Source organism: Antennarius striatus, chromosome 7 (assembly GCF_040054535.1).
Source record: "Antennarius striatus isolate MH-2024 chromosome 7, ASM4005453v1, whole genome shotgun sequence".
Taxonomy (NCBI): domain Eukaryota; kingdom Metazoa; phylum Chordata; class Actinopteri; order Lophiiformes; family Antennariidae; genus Antennarius; species Antennarius striatus.
Window position 1 is genome coordinate 1,116,675 of NC_090782.1, and position 6,060 is coordinate 1,122,734.

Consider the following 6,060-nt stretch of genomic DNA (forward strand, 5'->3'; position numbering starts at 1 on the left):
AGGACAAACCACTCTACATGATGTGTCAGGTGTTTTTGCCGAACACACACGAATCACTGTGTACGTTTGACGTGTCGTGTCAATTGGTGATGACACGCCCCCCTTAGCCATCATTGGCTGCAGGTGATCACGTGACGCTACATCATTAGCCTACCTGTGCTTCAGGGGATTATGCGCACTCAGTAGTCGGTTTATGCCTGTCATGATGGTACGTCATCTGATTGCTTTCTTAATATTTTAATTCATAGTAACTATGTTGAGCAAAAGAAAGTGGTCGGACGAACATGTGTAACCTGAATTTACCTGTACTGTATAACAGAACGTGATGGGAGTCAGGGTTCTGCAGGATCTGAATGTCAGGTTGAGCAACTCCGGTCTGACACTGTCAAAAATAAAGGAACACTTCCTGAAGCTGATGGAAAACAACAGAAACAGACTTTGGTGTAAAATGACATCAGAGTAACACTTGTCAAGGTGAAGCCACGCATATCTGAACTGGTCTCTATGACAACAGCAGACGTCACACTGATTTACAGGTAGGTCATTTCATGTCAGTTCGTGCACTGTCTTGGTTTTGTTCTTTGAAAAAGGTGACATTAATGCACAATTCATTAAATACACCAGTAAAGCATATACTTATGTCTTAAATTTAAAATATATATTTTTATTTTTTTTACTTAAGAAGGGTTCGGTGAGTGAGCATATGAAACCGGGAGGGTTCGGCACCTCAAACAAGGCTAAGAACCACTCGTGAGCATTTGTGAGCAGCAGTATGGTTTCATGTCAAAACAGAGTACTACAGATGCAGTATTTGCTTTGAGGATGTTGATAGAGAAGTACAGAGAAGGCCAGAGGGAGCTGCATTGTGTTTTTGTAGATCTGGAGAAAGCTGATGACAGGGTGTCCAGAGAGGAACTGTGGTATTGTATGAGGAAGTCTGGAGTGGCAGAGAAGTATGTTAGAGCGGTGCAGGACATGTATGAAGACTGTAAGACAGTGGTGAGGTGTGTGTAGGTGTGACAGAGGAGTTCAAGGTGGAGTGGGACTGCATCAGGGATCAGCTCTGAGGAATGAAGGTTAGCCGCAGTAAGACAGAGTACATGTGTGTGAATGAGAGGGACCCAAGTGGAAGAGTGAGGTTACAGAGAGAAGAGATCAAGAAGGTGGAGGATTTGAAGTACTTAGGGTCAACAGTCCAGAGCAATGGAGAGTGTGGAAAAGAGGTGAAGAAGCGTGTCCAGGCAGGATGGAACGGGTGGAGGAAAGTGTCAGGTGTGATGTGTGATAGAAGAGTTTCAGCTAAAATGAAAGGAAAGGTGTACAAAACTGTGGTGAGACCAGCGATGTTGTTTGGTCTAGAGACAGTGTCACTGAGGAAAAGACAGGAGACAGAGCTGGAGGTAGCAGAGATGAAGATGCTGAGGTTCTCTCTGGGAGTGACCAGGATGGATAGGATCAGGAATGAGTACATCAGAGGGACAGCACATGTTAGAGGTTCTGGAGATAAAGTCAGAGAGGCCAGACTGAGATGGTTTGGACATGTCCAGAGGAGAGATAGTGAATATATTGGTAGAAGGATGCTGAGTTTTGAACTGCCAGGCAGGAGGCCTAGAGGAAGACCAAAGAGGAGGTTTATGGATGTAGTGAAAGAGGACATGAAGGTAGTTGGTGTGAGAGAAGAGGATTCAGAAGACAGGGTTAGATGGAGGACACTAATTGGCTGTGGAGACCCCTGAAGGGACAAGCCAAAAGGAAAAGAAGAAGAAGTTACTATGAATTAAAATATTAAGAAAGCAATCAGATGACATACCATCATGACAGGCATAAATCGACTACTGAGTGTGTTAAATCCCCTGTAGCACAGGTAGGCTAATCGTTGTAGCGGGATCACCTGCAGCCAGTGATGGCTAAGGCCCCGTCCACACGATGCCAGAACTTTTTGAAAACCAACTTTTTTTACCCAGCATCGAAAACGATTCGCGTCCACACGACAGCCTTTTCAAAAAAATCTCTGTCCACACGTAAACACATCAGTGCGTTTATCCACATGTGTATTAGCAGAACAACTCAGAGAAGGACAGGAGAGAGGACCGGGACGTGTGGAAATTCACGGTGTCCCTCCTTGAGCACAACCTCCATCACAGATTTCTCCTACCAGCAGGCAACGCAACCTGGTTTGACCCAGAACTGGCGTCGGCGTCTTTGGCGAAGAATGTGAATGAATGAATGAATAAAAAAATATATAAACTTTATGACACATAAATAAAGAAACAGACGAACAAGTAAGTACAAACATGTTTATCAACACATCTTTGACGTGGAGCTTTTACACATCAGAAAATAACCGATTTTAGCTCCGTTTTTATATGTAGGTACAGGTCACATGCATGTTGTCACAGTGGTTTTGGCCCCAGGGACACGCCCCCCGGATAAAAGAAGTTGCAGATACAGTGTCTACACGACAACGCAGACCCAGCGTTTTCAAAAAATTATACCTTGATCAGCGTTTTCAAAAAGTTGCGTTTCCGTTCCGGATATCTGCGTTGTCATGTGGACGGAAGGCATAAACGCAACAAAAAAGTTGTGTTTTAAAAAAGTTCCGGCATCGTGTGGACGGGTACTCAGGGGGCGTGTCAACACGATTTGACACAATGTCTCAAACGTACACAGTGATTCATGTATGTTCGGTAAAACATACACAAACATACCTCCGCCTCCGCTGAACCCCTGAGACCAACTTACCGAACACCTAGGGTTCGATCGAACCCAGGTTAGGAACCACTGATCTAGTGTCTGTAAAATATGCAAATGCAGAGCCCTGTTGACTTCCAGGACAGGAGTAGCAAGGCCGATGCTTGCACATGCCTTGATGTCTCTATAGGTTCTACATGTTTGATTGCAATGGCAGTGGAGTAAATGATAGCTTTGTTCAACTGTAACCATTTTAAAAATGTTACTATAATCACTGTATTTGATTGATACCCAAGATGTTACAGCCAGATACATTTTTGAGTCAGCCTACCGGGAGGAGGTCCTGAACCTCACCACCTGGTGCTCCTTCAACAACCTGGCACTGAACTCCTCGAAAACCAAGGAGATGGTGCTGGACTTCAGAAGGAAGAGGGAGGATTTCCCACCTCTTCTAATCTGGGGAGACCTGGTGGAACGGGTCAACTTCAAGTTCCTGGGAATGCACATCTCAGAGGCACTAACACCAGTGCCCTGGTGAAAAAGGTGCAACAGCACCTGTACTGTCTAGGGTCCCTGAGAAGAGTAAATGTGTCCCAGGACCTGCCCCTGTCTTTCGACAGGTGTTCCCTGGAGAGCATCCTCACCAACACTATGCCGGTGTGGTTTAACAGCTACTCTCAGGCTGACAGGAAGTCTCTGGGAAGGGTCAGGAAGTCAGCGCAGAAAGTTGTAGGTGTACAGTTATCCTGTACACCTACAGGATAACTGGTGATAACTGGTGATGTCACTGGTGATGCCGAAGACATCACCAGTGACAGTTCAGAACCCGCCCCCAGCCTGAGCTTACTGCTGCCCTCTGGGAGGAGGTACAGGTCCATCAAAGCCCGGACCTCTAGACTGACCAACACATTCTACTCAAGTGCAATCAGATTACTGAACACAGTACTCCAAAAGTAAGGGTTTACATATTGGAAGTCTGCCCCAGTTAGGAACCCTGTGCAATGTACTCATCCCAATGGTTGCTACTGAGCCCTCTGCCACACAGTACACCATACAATCTTGATGAATCATTGTAAATATATTCTCATAATTGTTGTTGTTGTTGTTGTTTTTTTACCTGTATCTTGTTTTTTTTCTTGTCTTGTATTTATAGTTACTTCATACTTGAACCTTTTGCAGAAACAATTTTGTTGTACACTTGTATAATGACATTAAAGGCATTCTATTCTATTTTGACTGCAGAAGCAATCGGAGCAAAAGGAAGCACCTGGCCAACTCTGTGTACTTAACCACACTTGAGGAACCCCCTGATGAGCAGCTACCTGTCATGATCCCTCCGTTCCTGCAGTCTGCTCCACAGTTTCCACTGTCCCACCTCCCAGCCTGACCACACCTCCCCCTGATCACCCACACCTACAGCCCATCAGCAATCAGTCCGGTATTTAAACCCACCTCTCACACTCAGTCTCTGCCAGATTGTATTTGACCCATGTCTTACTCTCCAGCGTTCTACTCTGGGTTGCCTGCCCGATCACGACCCGTTTCGTCCCTGGACTCTGCCTCTCGTCTGCCTCCCAGCCAACCTACCCGACTTTCGTCCACGGATTCTGCCTCGTCTCTCTGTGCCGGTAAACCTGACCCTCGCCTGTCCAACGACTCTGCCTCCTGTTTCAGCCCCGGTAAATTGACTAGCCTTCTGTCCCTTGACCTCGTCTCCTGCCTGCTCCCTTTATGTGGAGGGATCCATTGTGTCTCCAGTGTGCTCCGCTGGCCTATTGGTTACCTGCCTGCCTGCCTGCCGCCTGGGAAACCCAGGTTCGATTCCCACTCTGCCCGGCCTGAAAATAAACACTGTTGAACTTAACTCCTGTCTTGTCTCTTTGTGCTGCACTTGGGTCCTGTTCGCACCCCGTGACAGTAGCAGCATCGGGAGTGTTGGTAGCTTGGAGACTGCTGCACCCCTGTTTGGTCTCCACCTTGCCAGACCATGCTGCTCTCTTTATGACATTTGAGTTTTTATTAAATAAGTCATTTGTCCAGTGAACTTCATTGTATTGCTATTTCTTGTTGCAGCCTATGAGCTGGGTCGTAACAAGACTTGGTGCAGTCTTATGATATAAAGCAGAAGTGATTTTGTCGCAGTCTTGTCTATTTAAGTAAAGGAATGTATTTGTTGTTTCACTTTTGAGACAGGCCTAACATTAAGGAACCACACACAAGCAACAGGCCTGTAAGCATGCAATTGAGGGGGAGTTACACTCCCACTGACACCTCCCACTGTCAGCTCACACACTGAAGTGACTGGGGGGAAGCCGGAATCCAACCGCCTATCCTGCAATCATTAGACAACCCGCTCTACTAACTGAGCTGCTGTTGCCCCAATAAAGAAATCAGTTGAAATTGGTTAACTTCACTGTTAATCAAAAGTATGACCAATACAACAAAGTTCCACAGGTTGTTTGTGATTCACTTTGTGGTGGACTTTGTCAAAACTAAACTTACCCACTGTCCTCTCTGACATGAGAACTTGTGGCCTCCACCAAGAACCATCTGAACATCCCAAGAAAATATCAATAGATAAAATATAAAAAGTACTTTTTTCTTTTGCAATAAAAAATAATTCTGGATCATAATGTACATCTTAATTACATTTGGTGACATCCACCAGGTCATTGTCTCGTAGATGAGATGACCATAATTGTCTCCACAGCCAGAAATTGAATATTACAGAAAATGTTTGAGCTCTGTCATTTCCAACAAAGGGTATATAACAAAGTACTGAGATGAACTTTTGTTACTGACCAAATGCTTTTCCACCATAATTTGCAAATAAATTCTTTAAAAATCAGTGTAATTTTCTGGATTTTTTTTCTCATTCTGTCTCTCATACTTGAGGTCTACCTATGGTGAGAATTACAAGTCTCATCTTTTTAAGTGGCAGAACTTGCACAATTGGTGACTGACTAAATACTTTTTTTTTTCCCCACCGTATGCTCCAAGGAAGACATTAACAACACCTCAAAGCCACGCACAGCGACCCTATCAGGGAACAAACGCTGGGGTCCATGCGGTGCACTGAAAATACCACCAGAGCTTACAGTGGGCTTCTACTTGAAAGCCCCCTGTTTCAGTGAAGTGGAGGAAGTGTTGGGGAAAACATGAGCAAGTTCAGGACCAGGACCATGTAGAGTACCTTCTATATAAAAACTGCCCAAATCTACTACATCGGCTTTGGAGGGCCCTAAAGGTGATTTGGAGGAGAGGGAGGATCGGCCACTCATGTATGTATGCAGAGGGAGGGTACATTCTGAAAGAGAAGTCCGAGAACATCAACTAATTTCGTGTCATCTCCTTGCTCAGTGTGGAGAG